The following is a 20056-nucleotide window of genomic DNA, read 5'->3' on the forward strand; positions in this document are numbered from 1 at the left end:
TCCTGCCCAGAGTGCTCTCTCACACGGCAGTGCTGCCTCCTCCTCAGAAAAGCCACAGAAACCACAGGGAGACAGCCAGAAGAGTCTTGTAGAACCCCTAATCCCATGGGATTTATCACACAGGATTTACACACCTCATCTCCATGCCAGCAGCCTGCATCCACCTCCAGGTGAGCCACTGGGATGTTGCTGATGTGTGCCCTGCCATCAGGATGAAACGAGGAGCAGATCCCATAGCAGAACGATCCATCCCCAGCACACAGCCCCAGTCCATAAGCTTTCATATTGGAGTCTGGGAATGCAGGGAAGTCCATACTGGAGGCTGCACACACGAATGGGGATGGGGTGTGTGCTGGCAGTCACAGCAGTCCTGGCAGCATCTCCTGCACAGGACACGTGGGCTCTGCCTTCCCAGCCCCTCAGGCAGAGGAAAATGAGGCATTGCTGAGTAACTGGGTGAATTCCTGGGATAAACAGGCAGCAGAGGACACTGGGGGTGCCATATTAAGGTTCAGCCCTACGGCTGTGCTGCTGTCACCCCCTCTGGTGGGTCACAACTGCAGCACATGCCACTGGCTTCCCCTCTCAGTGTGCTCAGCCGTGCGTAGCCGGTGTCAGACAAGGGGGCAGTGACTCGCAGTGGCTCTGGCAGCACATGGGCAGCGTCCTAGCGAGCTGTGCCTTTCAATGCCACTGCAATACCCCTCAAATCCTGAAAATGCTGCTACTGAAGAACCCCTGGACATGAGCTTGGCCCAGTCATGCCCATCGTGAGCTCTTTGGAGGGTGTGAGGGATTCCCAGTCACGTTGTGACTTTCTCAAGTGCTGTTGCAAGCAGGTCACCCACACCCTTGAAGAGGGACATCTTGTGCCCAGAGGTGGCAGGGGACCTGTGCCCATGGGACACATGAAGGAGCATCTAGGCTGGCCTTAACCTGCTCTATGCACAAAAGGAACCCTGACTCTTGGGCTACCAGCCAGCACCTTTCACTGATGCTAACATTCATTTAAGAAAAATTACAAATACCCGCAACATAGGCTAATTAGCTAACGACATTTTTTTGGCCTGATGTGCCATATAATTAAACAACTAATAAACGGCAAGAGTCCTGTGTTGCTGAGGCTCCTGAGTCAATACCATGCTATTACCACGGTGTAATTGAGTTTACAGAGAACCTCAGCACAGACATCCCAGAGCCCATGCAGGAATGGTATTGAAACAGCCACCAGAGACCCACCTGCTGGATAAAAGAGAAAGACAAATCTTTTAATCTACAATACAGCCTGGAGTCACACACAGAGAAGACAAGTCTGTGCTTCACACTGTGGTAAATGCATTTGCTAGAGGAGGGTACATGCCTCCCAAGAGGGGCTACCTGTGCAAGAGCTGCTCTGGCAGCACAGGAGGCTTCCAGAGCTCCAGGGAGGGTGAGATGAAATGTGGCTTGTCCTTACTTCCACAGAAGTGAGGACTTCCAGAAGCCTATTCCCATTTCTCCATTAAAAAAGTGCCTTTTGGGATGCATTTCTGATGACAGAACCAAAGGGTGCTCTGGGGCTACTGAGAGGTCTCAGAAATGGCTCAAAGCTTCCTTCTGCAGCCCTGACCTTTGTAGACCAAATGCCCCAACCTAATACTCTGCTGGCAGGCTGCAAATGGGCCAGGAGCTGGATTTAGGGCTGCAAAACCCTCTTTGGGATTTTTTAGCACTAGTAGGAAAGAAGGAGAAGAGTAGGTTGGCAACCAAGCTCTCATTTGAGTCATGAAGCATCTACGGATATGTCTCAGTATTATTTGCCATCCCTGGGGTGGGGAGGGTGATTTTGAGGTGCTCAGAGGTGACTTTGCTATATGGACAATGATTCAGGCAGTGAACACCTGACCTTTGTGCACACACATCCTCCCCTGAGTCCAGGCTCCTCTCCCACATGCTCCCTGCAGCCCTGCTGTCAAGCTCGTATCCCCAGATGCACCCATGCTCCAGCTCGTCCTCCTCCTTCTCCTCACCTCCCTTCCCTGGCAATTCCAGGCAAGAGCTCTTTCTGCTCCTGACCACTCTCAGGCAGAAAGAGCCTGGAAGCTCTGCTGGGGCACAGCAGCATCTGTCATCCACAGGCAGAGGCACAAGGCTCTCGCCCCGTGCCACTGTCAGGTCCCTGCATGGCAGCAGTGGGCAGAGCCGAGTCCTGCTGGCAGGCTGAGGGCTCGCTGGCCCCGTGCTGAGATCTCCTAGAGCAACAGGAGGACAGGGCACTACAGGGGATGGATAGGAGCCACGACAGGGCTGGGGACCTGCACTCGTCACGTGGGGTGGGACGGTGGCTGCAGCCCAGTAGGTCCAGCTCACATCTAGCACCTGCATCCCACACTGGATGAACTAAATGCAGCCCAAAGGAACAGGAGCCTGGGCAGGCAGCCCCGTCCCAGGGGATGCAGCCACAGTCAGTGCAGCCTCAGTGTTCCTGGAGAGTTTCTGGGAGTGTGAGCAGGACTGACAGGCCACAGTTGGTGGCTCTGAGCAGGGCTCTGGCTCTGCTGTCACCTACATCCCACCATGGACCTGCTCCAGTAGCTCATCCCTATCCCACAGAGCTCCTCAAGAAAAGAAGGCTGGAGACAGAGAGATGAGAGCCCAGAGGGACCACTCTCAGCCAATACTCCCAGCTCTTGCTTAGCGCAAACTACACCATCCCCAAGGAGTTCTGCAGCAAATCCATAAGGGTTCCTCACTTCACCTGCTGTCAGTATATGAAGCAGACTAAGCTTTGATCCTGGTGCATGAGGTTACGAGGATATCTGCCCAGGACAGTGGGAGAGGGATGATGGCACGGGATGGTGAGCAACAGGGCTACAACTAAAGAGGGGCAAAACCTAAGCTTGCAGGAGGGCAGGGAGTGGGTGCCTGGCAGTACCATAGCTGCAGGCAGCCACGCGAGAGGTGCCAGGAGCAGAGGCTGGTGGAGCCGCCGGCAACTCTGGGGAAGAGGTGGGTGTGCAAAGGCACAGCGACGGCAGAGCTGCTGCTGACAGTGAGAGGCAGCTCCTGTCATGAGTGTGAGCCAGGCTCTGCCAACACAAATACCCAGGTTGCTGAAAACAAGATGTGTGGCCATGCATCTCGGCTGTCAATCAGCAGCACGCAGGGAGCGCACTGCGGCCCGATCCGGGAAGGATCGTGCTTTTCCTGAAATGCCTCCGTGGAGGTCACGGGCGGCCCCACCAGGCTCTGGCCAGGAGATGACGACTATGGCCGGGTGGCAGGAATGGTCTCCATCCTCCTCACTGGTCAGGGAAATCCTCCCAGCTCCCTGGCTGCAGCTCAGCTGCTTTCCTCCTGTGTCCACAGCTCAGGGAGGGACCGAGGAGGAACAGCGAACACCTGCTGCTGCTTTGGAGAAGTGCTTGTGTGGAGAGGGATTCTTGCAATCAAGAATTACTCACAGAGCACTCAAGAGCCACGCCAAGGGCAGGCAGAGCTCACCTGCACAGACATGAGCCCACCACTGTGGGGCCACTGCCTGCCTGCCACTCCCAGTGGCTGCAGCCACAGCCTTGTCCTGACAGAGCAAAGAGGCTCAGAGCACCAGGGCTGCTTCCTCTCGTGCTAGAGCAACACCAGGTGAATGGAGACCTCCCCCAGTGCTGGGGTGGACACCTGGTGTGACCCCAGGGACCCATTTGTGCCAAACACCAGGAGCTCAGCTCACAGTGGGAGAAGACACCCAGACTCCAACCTGCTGGGATAGATCCTGCAAAAAACAGCTGGAGAACAGCAGGCGGTTTGCACACCAGTGCTGGCTGGAAGTCACCACTGGAAGTGCACCCATCACAGACAGCATCCAGACCCCTAAGGCACCACCAACCCCCCCAAAATGGCCTGCCCATGGCTGAGCTCCAGTTCCTTCCTTCTGAGCCACGCCGCTCTGCTTTGCCATGAATGCAAAGTTTAAACATCCCTTGTGTCTTCCCTTTTGTCTTTCATTTCTATGCTGACATTTTGAAGGAAATTTGTTCTCCTCCTTGAAGTACGGAAATCCGTGTCCAAGAGTGCCTGGGCCCAAAAAGCTGGGAAGATAAACATATTTGGACGTGTGATTTCACAGTGGCTACATTGATAGCTTTTAGAGGTCGGGTCCTGTCCATCAATTACCCACAATGTGCATCCAGACGTGATATGGGAGAACAAAAACTGACTCATTAGAGGGGAAGAGAGGTAAGTGAACACCAACGCTGGTTAAAGAGAGCAGCTCATATTTCAAGGAGGAAAGGGAGAGACTTTTCTCCTGCTCTTTTCCCCCACTCCAACAGAAAGCTACAACAAGTGGGAGACACAGCACAGCCTTGCCCCACAAACCATTGCCATGTGGCACCAGCATGACACAGAAGGCATGGGGAGAGCTGACTTTTGGGCATGAGATGTGGCATGGAACAGAATTTGCAGAAGAGACTTTGAAGTGGAAACATTTAGAATGGGATTTTTAAAGATATTCAAAAGATGCCCCTCTTCTCTCTTCCCTCTGGCCTGCAGGTACTTAGGAACGCTTTGCACATAAAGAATTATTTGTCTAATATATCACGTTAGAATGCAAGATGACATATCCAGGACAGACTTTTGTACTAAGCAGAGTTTTAAAAGCTGAATTTTAGCAGTCCCAGGTGGGCCCAGGGCATATACAGCATGCAGTGGGACGAGCAATGATTTCTCTTTAGCCCAGGCAAGGATTTTTGCTATAATTCTCTGTCCCTAGGAAAGACAATTATCACTGGCACCTCTGAGCCCAGTGCAGCCCCAGAAGGAGGTTGCAGAGAGCTGTGGCAGGTGATGGGATGGTCCCAGGGGGTCGCAGCAAGGTGGGGGGAACTGGATGTTCATTTCAACACTTTACAGACGGGAGCAATGGGCAGGGAGTGATGGAAGCTGGCTCTGGTCCTCCAAGCCACTTGCCTCCCCTTTGGCTTCCAAGTTTCAAACACTAACTTGACAGTAGGATTAAACAAAAAGAATAATCACGGTCTCAAGCACATCACTTTTCCCTGGGGATGTGACAGGTGATGCAGGACAGACCACCCTGTGCAAAAGGGTCCCACAGAGTGTGGGTGGGGCTGCCTGGTTTGGGGACTTCCCAGGCAGGGATGGACTCCAACACCATCCCCCTCTGCCATGGGGGATGGAACCTTCCCCTCCCCTCTGTGCCTTGGCATCCCAAACCTGGGGCCAGCACGGCCTCAGTAGACCCCCTTTGCAGGTGTCTCCTCCTGCCTTGCTACCTCCTTCTCCTCTCCCACAAGTATTTCTCAGGGTGTTATTTCCTTTCTAGTATGCTAATCCCTCTCCTGAGTACAAACTGCTGCAGCCTTTAGAGGAACAGGGAAATATTTCTGTTCTGCATACTCCAGAGATCCTCCTCTGCATGGAAATGGACACTATCATTATCGGGATTTCTCTTTTCAACATCTCAGCTAAGGAAACTCTTTCTCCTACTGAGCCTTTGCTAAGCAGAAATGAGGGAGAAGAGGTGTAAACCAGCCAGGCTCCTGCAGTGAATCTCTCTTTCCTGCCACTCCGTAGGGAGTCTCCACTGCTTTCAAGGTGGAATTCCATATTAGAGGTGGCATGTGACATGCCCAAAGGCCCTGTGAGAGTGGACAGTGTGGACAGAGGACATGAATGTGTCAGGGCAGGTGGTCTCCAGGGCCCTACCATGCTCCCACCTCCTCAGGGAGAGAATTGGAGGCTGGGATCTTGCTTGAGGACCCTCAGCACAATGGGGTCCTGACTGAATGGCACCTGGGGTTAAGATATTTCAAAGGCCAGTCCTGGTGGAGATAATGCTACATGAAGGAATACAGCACTACCCTTCCAGGTAAATGGGAAGACAATCCACATAAATATATATATATATGTATGTATATATGTAGAACTGAGCATTCAGACCAACACAAGCCCACAGGAGCCCTCCCCTCATGCCAATAGCCCCCCAGAGTGAGGGCAAAGGCTGCCCTGCTTTAACAACCAAGGCACCAACCTAGATTAAAACTAATTCATCAGAAAATGGATTAATTGGTTGAGGAGGAATTTAAATGAAACAATCACAAACACCCAGGCTCAAGTGCCCCAGGGTCAGGCAGTGCTGAATGGTTCTGCCCATTCTGGACCTGCATGGATTACCCTGGCCAGTGTGGGGATGGAAGAACACTCAGATCCCCACCTGGCAGGGAGCGTTTTGCAGGGATGGCAGTGCCTGCAGGTAGGCAGGTGGCTGGTTTGAAGTTTTGAGCTTCTCAGGTAGAGGATCATATTACTCTGGAAACGGAGGATCAAATTATTCCATTATTCCCCAGAGAGGGGATTAAATTACCCTGGAATTAGAGGATTAAATTACTCACCAAGGGAGAGGATTGAATTACTTTGTGAGTTGTGGGATTAAAACACTCCGCAGGTGGCAAGCTCAAAATAGACCTTCACACAGAAGGCAGGATTAAATTATTCTATGGCTGGTCAGGGAAAAAAACCCTAAACCACCATACTCTGGAGGAAGCCATATTAAATTATTTGTGGAGATTAAATTGCTCCACAGGCTTGCTGGATCCCGGTGCTGTGGAGCAGACCATCTGCTTGGGAAGGTGTGTGGATACCCAAGCATGAACAGCCATATGATGGGGTCCCGCTGGTGGTACCCAAGTGCCTCCTGGCACCGCAGCACCCGGCGCCTGACAGTTTTGACTATATTTATTTGCACGTCAAGGTTGGGAGCCTGGCAGGGCTGGGCTCTGCTCCCCCGCACCATCCGGGAAATCCGGGGGGATCCCAGGTCACCTGGGAGCACGAGGCAGACCCGGGGAATTGAGCCAAATCTTAATTCGGTTTCTTAAGGGAGGTTTTATCTTCTTTTCCTTTTTGCATTGATGACTGTCTCGAGCAATGGCACCACTGTGTATGTAGGGCAGCGGATCAAAGACCTCCTTGCTACCAACCAGGACCAGCTCTCCTCATTTCCACCCATCACCTCTTCTCCCCTTTCATCCGTGGGCTCAGCTCTCCACCTGGCATCTCCCACGGGTCAGCAGTGGCTGGAGCGTGCTGGCGCTGTCAGCCCTGACTCACTCTGCTGTGTCTCCTTCCCTGGTGCCTGTCACTGCCTGTTCCTAGTGATGGTGACAAACTGGCATTTGAAACTTGTATTGGTATTTTTTATGCTGATTTCTTTCTGAGGCTCCACTGCTGAGATTTCGAGAGAGAGAAAGAGAATGAGCATTTTAGGATAATCTTAAAAGCAGAAAAATTATTACATGTCAAACACCGAATGGGGAGTTTAAAAGGCTCCCAGGTGGGCTGCAGAATTAAATGTTTGGAGGCTTTTTTTTCCCCCAGTGAGGTAAGAAATGGCAATGTCACCATAGCAACTGCAGGGCACATTCTGGGCAGCAGCTCTGGCGTTTCCAGGAGCTGGGGCTGCCCCAGCCCCTCTGCACAGCCTGTGGGGTGCAAGGGGTTGGGATGGCTCCAACCCTCACACGTCTGAGCCCTGTAGCCAAGGCAGGGAGCAGCCTTGGGAGCCAGCAGATTGACTGGAATGAGATACACCATGGTCACAGGCTCCCAGAGACCCAGGGGATGGGGTCTGTGTTCCTGCTGAAGGACCTTCCTGATCACCTCAACCTCTCCTGGCTTCTCCATCCCACCTGCTCCACTCCCTTGCACCAGGACTGGATGCTCCCTGCATCTATCTGCCTGAGTTCTTCCAGGGATGGAGAGGTGGCTGGGACCTGACACTCCTGACTCAAAGAGGGGCTCCAAGGTGCCCCAAACCACCAGGGAAAAGTAGCTGAAGAGCTCAGTTGTGTGGCCTGGGATCCCTTGGTTCTGTGGCTCCTGAGCCACACAGGAAAGTTGTCACCTCCCCAGCTGCACAAGAGGCTCATCTGCCTCCTGCCTGCCACTGTTTCCTTGTTGACTTCTGAGACTGCTGTGAACAGGGGAAATCATCACGAGCAACCAGGGGTTAATTGAGTGTTAGTTAACTCCTGGTGCTCTCACCGGCCTACCACGTTGCGGTAATTAGCACAACATAAGCTGGCTCATTAATGAGCTTTGCAGGAGAGTCACAGGTAGCAGGGGGGTTAAATCGGCTTGATTACTTCTCCTCTCCATTAGTACCAGCCACTGAGACAGGATTTGTGGGAGGGAAACTGGTTTCTCTCCGGATGAAGCAGGATATACCCTGGGAACAGGGCTGATCCCATGAGAAGGGACAGGGACAGCAAAGCTTTGCCCATGGAAGGTGAGGAGGGCTCAAAAGCAGCTCAGCTCAGGGCTGAAAATTGCTGTGATCCCTGACAGAGCTGCAGTTTAGCTGCAAATGATGATGATAAAGGGAAACAGTTACGAAGGGCCGTCATTTTCCAGGGGCTCCAATTCAATTTCTGATCTACACGCAGGAGCTCGCATGCCAACAGCAGCCTTGGATGGCTCTGACCACAGCAGTCCATCAGACAGAGGAATCACAGCCAGAGACCATCCTGACATCCAGCTGGTGGCCACCACCTGAGGAGGGTGGCCCAGCGCTCCACAGCTCCTCCATCATCACCTTCCTTCTTCCTCCATAACACATGGCTTCACTGGCTCCCTGGGAAGCTGGATTCCAGCTCCTCCTCTGCCTGCCTTGGAGCCACATCTCCTCGGAGATTACCCTGAACATCGGGTCCTGTGGGGCACTCAGAGCCCTGCTGGATATCCCAAACTCACTAGATCCATCTCAGCTCCTCTATTCTCCTGCCTTGCTGCTGCAGTTCAGTGACCCCAGAAGGAACCTCAACAAGTAGCACAGGGCGTGTGGCAGAGCTGGGAGCCAGCAAGGCCAGCTGCAAACCCAAATAGTGCCCGGCAGCGGCAGGGAGTGATTAAAGACCCGTCCCTTGAGGGTGGCTGGGCTGGCCAAGGCGAGCAGGATGGATGCTGCTGTCTAGAGGCAGCAGGGAAGGTTTCCCTCAGCACCAGATTTATGGTGAGGCTGTGTATCAATTATCAGCAGCCTCTGACCTTGAAAGCAGAAGCACAGAGGGCTGTAGAGCGTCTCCCTCCTTTTCCTGGGCAGGAAGCGCCCATTTGGGAGGAGATAATCTGTGGGAGGCCTGCAATCGGGAGCACCACAATTCCTGGAGAGGATGCACACACAGAAGAGGTTTCCTCACATACCACACACACACTTCTCCTTCTGGCACCACTGTACCCTTGTTTTCCTCCTCACTCATGTACCCAAGTACACAGACTGGCCCCACATCCCAGGCAGGGGAAGGAACCCAGCTCCTGAGACTGTTGCAAAGCAACTGACTGACTGATGTGGCACACGAGGAGATGAGGGAGCAGGCAGAGAGAACCCAGCTTGGTTCTACCTTCCCTGAACCTGCCGTAGATGCCAAAGAAACCTGATTTTTGGAAGGGGGTAGAGTTCCAGGAAGTCCAGGGATACCCCTGATGAAAAGGGGACAATCCGATTTTGCAAAGACTCATCCTAGGCTGAAACAGTATAATTTGTTTCAGAAAGCAAGCACTAGCCTTCATGCCAGCAATGGGCAGCTCCTGCTTCCAAGAGCATGGTGGAATCATAGAGGTGGTCTTGTATGGATGGTGGGAATGCCATCCATTCTCCGAGCTGCAGCAAGGAATATGGCACCCAGCTCTCCCCTACTCCACCTTCTCAAACACTGAGGCCTCAGCTCAGAGGGCTTTTTTTTCTTTTCCTCATGGGCAAACAAAGTGGAAAATGAATTCCTTCAGATAGCAAATGAGTTTAATAGAAATGGTGATGGAGTTACGCTGTGCCAGGAATGTTAATCCCATACTTGATGTGGCCGGACTCTCAAGCAAGGCAGTGTGGGAGGAGGAAGGTTGCAATTAAGAGCAGAAACATCAGGTCTGTGTCCAGAGAGTATCCCCAGCTGCTGGCCACACCTTGGCAAGTTTGGGGGACACCAAACAGGATGACACCCAGCTCTCCAGCCACTCCTCCTCCACCAAGACTCAATACACTGAGACAAGGGGCGACAGCTCGTTGGTCCTTGCCTGTAATCAGTCACTTTTGTATGGAAGGGTCCAGAAGAGAAGTGAGACCCAGTGCAGCAGAAGGGACATGGAGCAGGCTAGGAACTGGTCCTGGCAAAGCCTTTGCTTCCAAAGCCTGAAGCTCTTGGGTCAGCAGGGAGAGGACTTGTTTGCAAAGTGGGAAAACCCACTGTGTGGAGCACAGCAGCTCTGCCAGCACACAGACAGCTCTGGAGAGCATCCAGATCCACCCCAGGGCAGCGGAGATTTCAACTGAGGTCTCCGTAAATAGAGTTACACAAAAACAGGATGTGAATGTCCCTACTTCTACTCTCATTGAGAGGTGACCCGAGGCCAAGCACAGCCCCAGGGCTGTGGAGCTGGCCACAGAACTCCAGATCCCCTGGATTTCCCTTTGGGAGCAGCAGGTTAAACGGAGCATGGGACACACAAGCTGCTGGGGACACTTGCTGGGCCTGCAGCTGCCCTTCCCTCTTAGGCAGACACTGCCACCTCTGCAAACTTCACCTGAGAGCAGCCTCTAGCCTAACCTCTGTCCTGGCACCAGCAGATTACCTGAACCCTCTGCTCCTCCTGCAACAGCCCTGTCCTGCTCCAGCCCCAGCCCAGGAGTGGGGACACAAATGAGGACACCAGGGAGTGCTTCCCTTTCCCCTGCAGCTTCTGCTGCCAAGGTGCCACGTGTCTGAGTTCAATAAAGCCTTTCAAAGGTGGGCTGCCATTTCTCTGCACATGTTTTTTTTTTCACTCATCCTTTTCATCTGGATAATTTCTTCCCCCTTTCCCCAACACAGTTTTAATTGAGTTCACAGCAGGATCTCAGCTCTGGAGCAAAGAACCAAACACCACCAGCTTCCCCAGGCAGGGACCCCACAGAGAGCTACCGAGCAAGTGCTGTGCCTGGCCACATCCTGGCTCCTTGTGTGCTACTGGGCATCTCCTGCCTCTCTTGGCAGCCCCCCAGGCAGGGCAGGAGCTACTCGAGCCTCCAGGGCAGCAAAGTTTGGCACAACCTGTGGCTGGTGACACACAGACCTGGTGAGCCCCAGCTCCCCCCATGTCCTGCTGCACTGCTCAGGATCAGGCCAAGCACAGCCACGCACATCACCCCTTTTCCAAACAGCCCTCCAGGGAGCAGGAGCCTAGGGCAGGACACCCCCATGCACCAGAGCATGGAAGAGAAGGAGCTGCTGCTGCGTTCCTCTCTGCTCAGAGTCACCAGGAAAAGCCCACGCTTCGCTGCCAGAGCATATTTGATTCTTCTGCTAACCTGACCTTATTTAGTTCATTATAAGCCCCCAGGACATTGCAACTGTAACTTAAAAAGAAAAAGGAAAAAAATAGCCTAACAAAAACACAAACCTTTTCTCTGATCAATAGTGCAGGCAACTGGAAAAGGTATAATTCAATTTGTCAGCACACAGTTATTAGTTACTGTGATGGAGCCCTTCCTCCCAGCCCCGCTTCCCTTGACGCTCCCAACACCGCTGTCTCCAGGGCAGGGGAGCAGCCCATGACGTGACATGGAACCCGAGGAGGGCTGAGACCCAGCACAGTCACACAGGAGCTAATGGAGCTGTGACCTGTGAGTTGAGGCTTCACTGTGTCTGGGAAAAGGCAAGGAGACAGAGGCTCCTGTGTTAAAGACAGTGCTGACTGTTCTTGTTCTTCCGGCAGCTTAGCAAACTCCCCTCCTGGAGCACACACAGTGTTACGAGGTTCCCACACATCCACCATACCCTTTAAATGCTACTGCTCTTCTCAAGTCCTCCCTTGCTTCATTCCCCTTTGTGCTGCTAATAAAGCCACATCATCCTCAGCAAGAACCAGGCAGGAGTCTGGTCCTGTGCAAGTGCTCTAAAGCTCCCCCCTTCCTTTTTCCAAGGGGTGGCAGGAGCCAAAAGAGGGGACAGAGCCAGTATCCCCACACAGCTCTGCTGTGGACCAGCTTGTGACCAGTGAGAGACCAGCAGGAAGGGAAACAGGCCAGGGCATGCATGGCCTCCGAGGAAATCAATTACCATAGGAAACAAGGGGCCAGAGGCCTTGGGGAGCCTTATCACACACTTTCCACAGCTCTCCATCAGCAGCCTAGCCTGAAATTACCTCCCCTTGCTCTCAAGAGCAGTGAAAGGGGAGGGCAAAGACGCAGAGCCATAGGTAGCTGTGAATACCAATGGCTTCTGTGAGTGCTGACCCTCCTTGTCCATCCCTTGGCCTCCTGAGCCACCGGTCCCGAGAGCCCACCATGGAGCTGAGCGTGGCCACCGGTCCTCACTGAACCCCTGAGAAAGCGGCACTTCCAGCAACACTCAGCTCAGCTCCCTCCCTGCTCTCCTCCCCCAACTCCTTCACCAGGGAAACCTCCAGATATGCATCCAGAGATGTCTCTTTCCATTTGTTGATGTCGACAGGCATATCACACACACATTCATTATTTAATCTACCTTTGAATTGGGCTAAATAGTTCTAACGATAATTACAGAGCATTTGTATTTATAGAAAACCATCGTGCACGATCCGCATCCACACGAATAATGCCGCTGTGATCTATAAATACGTAAGGGATGGTGTGGGAAGGCAGACGACGCTTCCAGTCGCCATGAAATGCAAAATGCACGGATGGCCCCTCTACACAGGGAGCTATTATGGTTCCTCTCCTTCGGATCATGCTGCAAACAGAGCCGAGGTGCAGCTGAGCAGCAACACAGCATGGAAGGGACAAGGAAGGGGGCAGGAGCACACTGCCATGGGGCATAGTGAGGCCAGAGCAGCAGATCAGCCACAGGGATGCAGGATAGGGAGGGGATCAAAGGCAGCAGAAACAGAGGGAAATGGGATGCACTCAATGCTCCCTGGCACAAAGGCTCAGAGCCCTGGAGGGTGAGCAGAGCCAGAGTTGGGGAGCAGCATGGAAAGAGAGAAGGGAGAGAGGGAGGGTTTGCTGTTCCTCTTCCCACAGCAATAAAAGTTTTACAGCAGCGTAGCCAGCACTTACGATTTTATTGCCAGCATTACAGAGGTAGAGCTTCTTCAAGCCCCAGCCCCTGGAGTCAAGTTAAGAGACAGGAAGCTTGGCTTTCATAAGAAACCGACAGAAAAGGAGAGAGGCCAGCGCTCCCACCTGCATAGGAACACTGGGGAATGTGTGAACACCCAGCTCCAACTCCAGGCAGCAAATAAAAGGAAGCCATTATTTTTAAACTTACTTGTTTTTAAACAAATGTTATACCTCTGGAGGGAAGGCATGCAGGGAGCAGTGGGCTGGACAGTCCTGTGATTTGGGAGGACAGGCAGCATTAGCACTACCTTGGTGAGAGTCTCTGCACATTCCTGTGGTCCCTGTCCACTCACCCACCCTCAAAATCTTTGGGCATTTCTCAGGCTTTAATTCTCCACTAGCACAGAGCCCCAGCTCAGGTATGATGCAGAAACACCCCAAATGAGCCATGAAGACATTTCACAGGTGAGCTCCAGAAGGGCAGGACCATAGGGAATGCTGCTCAGCACCAGATCAGGTACACTGCCTGTGCCCACACAGGCACACACACAAATTACGAGTACTTCTATTGCATTAGTGCCTGGAAATTTCATTCCAGTCATATCCCATTCAGTGAGATCCTGCACAGATACAAGACCAAGCAGCATTTTTTTTACCTAGAGAGAAAAGCTGTTTTTCTCTGCATATTGGTTTAAAGCAAACACAGCCAGAGGCTGCACATGCCTGAGTAATAGCCCGTGACTTCGCCAGTGAGGAGGGGAGAGATGACAGTGCCGTGCCTGGGATTGTTGGCTTTGAGATCTCCTCGTGCTGCCCCCCACAATGGATCCACCCAGCCCTGCTCTGCAGAGACCATCCTGCACAGGAGGAAGAGTCCAATCCAAGCCCTGGGTTTCTTCAATTTAGGGCTTTGCATCGCCTGTTTCCCATTGCTAATTCATAAGCAAATATTTGGCCATCTGGCAGCCCTGTCCAGCAGGCAGCAGAGCGAACCGCTCGGCTTTGCTGCGGGAAGGGTGAAGCTGACATTAAACTTCTTTCCCCGAATGCCGGGCACCCCCTTCCGACACGGCTTCCACCATTTGGCAAACCGCTCCTCTGCCATCTGCCTGGAGAGCTCTCCAAAGGGCATGGAGCCTGCTAAATATAGCCAAGAAGCTCAGCAAACATTTGCAGCCAGTCTGAGAAGACTTCTCTCAAAGTTACATCTCCCCCGGCCCATCTCCCTTGCCTGTGACGTCTCAGATATCCTTAAACCACCTCTGCGTTTTTTAGTCCCATTTCCTCTTTGGAGCCTTTCCCTTCCCTTCTCACTACCACTCTTCACCTCTACTTTTACAGTTGATTTCTCCTAACACTTTCCTTCACACTTGGAGGAGGGCTCTAGATGATGCCAATGCTCCTTTCCCAGCCCACGGATCCTTAGATGCAGTGGGAGATTGCAAAGCCCGTGGGCTGACTCTGCATTTACTTTTCCAGGACCATCTTCTTGCACACAACACCCCAACTTTCCCTGACAGCCCCATACGACTGACATAGGGTGCACACCGTGTCAGGATGAGCACTCCTCTCTCTGGTGGCCCAGCTAGCAGCAGGCTAATTTTCCCACCTTCTGTCTGACATGAAGTGCCACAAGCCTTGACCTTCACGTCCATCCACAGCTTAGCAGGCCCTTACTCCTTTTTTTCCAGGAAAGCACAAACCCAGCTGTCTTTTCTCTGGCCCAGTTTTCCCTTTCCCACCAAGAACAGGGACCAGGAGCAGTATTGTTCATGGCACCTCACTGACCTGCTGAGAATGAGGATAACTATTGTAGTGTTGGGCTGAATCACACTTACAGACTTCAGACAGCTTGAGCCCATCGTATCTGTTCCCTGGAAAAGCAAGAGCTGCCTACTTGTGTTTTATCATGGCAAACAAACTAAGCACAGAGGAAAAAAACAAGCACCCATCATCACAGGCATGGACAAACTCAGCATGAAGACAGCCTTTGCTGTTGTATGGAGCTGTTAACAGTGAAGCACCTGGAGTTTCCTCCTTGGGGAAGCAGAGAAAGGGAAAAAACCCACAAGAAAACAAACCCCCTTTAACAATGAACTCTCATGTTCAGTCATACGTGAAAGACAGGAGAAGCGGGGCAGGAGAGAGAGCGAAAGGGAAGGAGGAGAGACAACAGAAGACTGAGTACTATTTCTTCTTCAAATATTTATTTTCAGGTCTGTCTTGGAGTGCTGCTTATTGAGATACACAGCCTTGCTGTGCTGCAGCTTGTAAGCTCCTGCTGCACATGTTCATGGCACTGCTTTAACTGGGGCTGGAACCACTGGGAATTCCCATCACCCTGTGCCAGAGCCCACAGCCGGCAGCTCTCCTTTGGGTCCTAATCACCCCCAGGCATCCGACCGTGCTCTTCAGCTCTCCATCCTGAGCCCAGCACCTCCGTGCATCTTCACCTCTCCTAGCACTGTGCTTGACTCTAATCTGGGACCCCAGAACACAAAGCTCTGCTCCAATCCTCAGTTTCTGGCCAAGGCACAAGGCTTGGAGCTGGGGCCTTGAACTGGCACTCCTCAGTCTCTTGAACTCCTTCAATACTCACCACTGCCCTCAGGGGCAGCAGAGGTGGCCTGCACAGAGATGAGAGACTCTCCAGCCAGTTATTCAGGTGAGCTGAAAATAGTGACCAAAGCAAGGTGGCACTGAGCACCAGCCTGCTGGAAGCGACAGATCTTGGAGGAGAGCCAGAGCTGACATCCTGATCACAGACAGCAATTAAGAAATTAAGCTATCAGAGAGGCTTTTTGGGAGGGGTGAGTGTCTGTGGTTTGGTCAGATGCCAGAGCAGGTCAATAACATTTGTCCTTCCCACTGTAGATGGAGATCCTACTCTAGCCCTGATCCCAACACCTCGGCACAGCTCCCTCCTCCCACCACACACCATGGAGGAGCAGAGAGGAAGAACACCAGAACTCTGCAAAGCAGTGACTGAGGGGAGAGAGGCTGGACAGAAACCACCTGGAGAACTCAGACCTGGCAAAACCAGTTTCACCTGCCCCTGAACTACAACCCCAGCTGTAGGTGCCTTCAGCAGGGAAGGATGGGAATCTTCAGCAGTGCTCCCAGAGCAGACACCAGGGGCCATGCCCCACACAGCCTATGTCCTCTGGGCAAGAGAAACACCATGGACAAGGACAGCCATGCCCAGGATATGCTACCATAGGTCACAGAGTGCTGCATGCATCCAGATCAGTCCTTGGGCTGGACAGCAAAAGCACCCCATCCATTCACTATCTCGACCACTTCCATGCTCCAAATGATGGGGCCTGTGGGTCATTGGGAAAGTCCTTCACTCTGTTAGAATCCCTGGTTATTCCTATCTCCTGCACAGCTCAGCTCCATGCACCAGGTACCAGAAACCAGGATGTGCAGAATGCACCTGCTCTGCAATAAGCTCACAGCCTCTCTCTCACTGGCCACTAAATTACTCCTCTTGAAACAGGAAAAAAACTGTGTTTCCTTGTCTAAAAGACTGTGCTGGGAACGCCGTGGAGGGAACCCCAGCTGTGTCACACACCTGAATAAGAGGGATTCACCCCCACACCTCTCCTGGAACAGCACACACAGCACTGGCACTGCAAACATCATGTCCTTCTCCCCATCCTGAGTCTCAGCTCTGCCACCCTCCCAACCCCAGCCTCATGTGTGTGCACATCTGCATTTGCACGCCTGCAGCCACACACAGACAGTTTCCTCTCTGTGCTGGGCACAAGAAATATTGATTTCTTTCCCCCTGCAATATTTCGCTTGGCTGAGCAGATTTAGAATTGAAGAGTCAGACTCTGCCTAGAGACTAGAACCATATTTAATTCCACGGTTTAAGAAGCCCTGGAGCAGGTTATTCTTATTTTAAACTACTAGTGCATTTTAAAGCAAGTGACATTTCAGAGGGATGGGGTGGGAGATGGCTGGTGGCCTCTGCCTCAGTCCAGCCAGTGCTGGGAAGAGTTTTGCAGCTCCGCTGCATCCCCGCAGCCCCATCAGCTGCTCTGGCTGTGCCAATGACAGGCAAGGGGTGGTGGTGAGCCACCCAGCAAAGCCTGGGAGACCTAACTGAGGAGAAATGAGGGGGAAAAGAGAGAAGAGAAAGGCAAGGTGTAAAAACCTCTGATGAAAATTGCTCAGTGCATTGAGGTTTCAGGATTCATATTGCCTGCTCCTGTACCAGGCTCTGCTCATGGAGCCCTCAGTAAGGAGAATTTTGCAGACAGAGAACAAAGACATGGTGCCTTGGCCAGAGGATGATCCCTCATGGGTCCTGATCACCGAGCAGGGCTGCTGGAGGGCAGAGCCATCCCCATCCACCTCCTAGACAAACACAGCCTCCCAGCTGCTGCAGTCAGCACAGCCACTACTCTCCACAAGCACACAGCACAGACCTCCAGAGGAGGGACTTTTTAAGGGAGAACAGGGAAGAATACAATAGCCAAGGCTTGCCCAAAGCATCTGTGGGCCTCTGCCAAGTCCAGGCAGGGGGGCACATACATTACTCCCTCTGAGCCATACAGAGCATGTCTGCTACCCAACATAGTGGCAGAAAAAAGCCAAGTGCCCAGGATGAAGGGTCCAGCTCAACAGGAAGGGTCCAGGTGAGACAAACCCTGCCAAGGAATATATGAGAGTATACCGGAAAAGAGGAAGGGAAGCAGAGATCCCTACACACTGCTCATCTCCCCACATCACATCTCCAAGGACTCGTAGCACAGGTTCAGCTACACAGTTATCACCCTGCCCTGGCTACGGTAGTCTGAGCACACAAGCATTCACTGTGCCCTCTGCCTAAGGCACCATTTCCTAGTCCCTGCCAGTTCCAGCCAGCCAGCCATCCCCCAGTGGTCCCACAACGTGCCCACGTAGCAACAGGTTGAGATTGAGATGCTCTTCACAGCCTCTAAATAATGGAGATGAAGACACCAGGTGCCAGACACCTCAAGGGCGCTCTGGTACGCGTGTGCCCATGTGCACACACGTGGCACTGAGCAGAAAGAGATCCCTGATGTGACAGCGCTGCTCCAAGGGCCCCTGCAGCAGAGGCTCAGCTGTGAGCTCCCAGGGTGGCTCCTGCTCATGCTGCGAAGGCAGAGCACCAGAGAGCCGCTCCCCAGGCTGGGAGCGGAGCCCGGCAGGGCTGTGGTTGGCAGCCTGGGAGCTCCAGTTCCGTGGGAACTGTGATTCACAGCAGGGTGAGCTGTGGGCTCCGGGGGTTGTGGCGGGGCCGGGACAGCTGCGGTCGGGGAGATGGAGCGCCCGCCGCAGCAGCCATGCATTAGCTCGCTGCGGTCAGCCCTGACACTGCACCCTCTTAGCTGGAGCACTATTTTGACTGAAGCAGACAAGCAGGGGAATGAAAATGGATCCTTTTATATAAGCTCCCCACACACACTGTAACAGCTCTTGACATCTTTGCCCAGCTGTGTTCCTTGCTGGTGCTCACGTACTGGCCGAGCTAGGATTGTACAGGGATTGCAAAGTGCTCCTAGCACTGAAAGCATCTATTTGGGTACTGGGCTAACAACCCACAGGGACACAGGTAGAGTGTGCCTCGCTCAGGAATGGGACAAGAAGCCTGGTTTGGATCTGGTGCTCAGCTGGCCGGTGCCAAAGGCTGCAGGTATTGATGCCATGGGGCTCCCAGCACAAAAGTGTGTCCTATGGCACCTCCTGGAAGCAGGTCCAGCTTAAACTCAAGCTCATCTGCCTGGATAATACCAGGCACAGGCAGCTCCAGCAAAACTTGGTGAGTTCATACACAACAGGGCCAGGCCTGCTGCAAGTTTGGATGCAAGGAGGTCACATACGGGGGGCTGTGTAGGGATTCTCTGTGCCTGGGGAAACGTCCGAGTGAGAAGGAGACAGGAGGAATGGATGAGCACAATTAGCTGTGGTAAAAGCCAAGGCTGTGAAAGCCCATTACCATTAGTGTAATTATTGCAATTATTATCTTTTCATATTTTTGACAATTCAGTAAGAATTAACCAAAGAAAACATTTTCTGCTAGGTGCTGGTGAGTCTAAAACAGAGAAGTAAAATGACATCTCACTTTACAGCTGGATATTTCTAAGGATTTACCCAGTTCTCTAAAATAAAAGTCAAGGAACTTCCCAATGATATTTTTCTTACTAAAGGAAAGTAGTAATTAATTCATAGAGAAAACAGCACAAGGAAACCCTAGGACATTATCCACTTTCTGCCCCAAAACAAAGGCAGGTCTCTGAGGATATGGTTTAGCAGTGGGCTTGGAAGTGGTGGGTTAGTGGTTGGACTCAATGATCTTAAGAGGTATTTTCCAGCCTAAACAATTCTGTCATTAACATAAACAATTTTGTCCTGATCTGCTGAGACAGGCTGGTGTCACTAGAGCTAATGACGGCTTTGGCACGTGGGTGCAGCTGGGGCACCCCTCCTCCTTCCCCCATCCACCCAGAGAACCAGCACAGGCAATAAACACCCATAATGAAATAGCTTTAAAGAACAAAGTTTGTATAAGGACAAAGCGGGAATGAATGAAAAATAAGTATATAAAATACAAAAAGAAAAAAAAAGAAAAAAGCACTGCAATTAGCTAAACTGTTAAATGAATAAAAAGGTATTAAACAAAATTTCCTGAATGTCAAGTTGACACAGTTTTTACGTTCAAGCCAGGAAATTAGTCCCTTGAGCAAATCTCCCTGCTCCAGGGCTGGGCACTAAAGGCCTTCTGGTGGATGTCACTGGCTGAGGTGTCTTTGATCTGGGCTGTTGGATGCAGTTCACATCTCCCAGCCAAGGTATCCCTGAACAGAACCCCTTCTCCCACATCCACAGCCCAGGGACACCAGGGCTCCATGGGAACAGGGGAGCTGAGCCTCTCCAATGCAATCCAAATGCCTCCAGAGGGTCTTTTCATCAGGGTGCCTTTACATCCAGCTTTGCCATCTCTCCTCCAAGCAGGAC

At 52.3% G+C, this 20056-nt stretch overlaps 1 protein-coding gene across 6 annotated transcripts in view; it reads right to left on the bottom strand.

The window, feature by feature from the left end:
* LINGO1 (leucine rich repeat and Ig domain containing 1) overlaps positions 1 to 20056 on the bottom strand; it is a 153077-nt gene that overhangs the window by 32219 nt on the left and 100802 nt on the right. The window lies entirely within an intron of this gene.

This window comes from Pseudopodoces humilis, chromosome 16, assembly GCF_049639895.1.
Source record: "Pseudopodoces humilis isolate 2021_Gansu_Grassland_sample_001 chromosome 16, ASM4963989v1, whole genome shotgun sequence".
In the NCBI taxonomy this organism is placed as follows: domain Eukaryota; kingdom Metazoa; phylum Chordata; class Aves; order Passeriformes; family Paridae; genus Pseudopodoces; species Pseudopodoces humilis.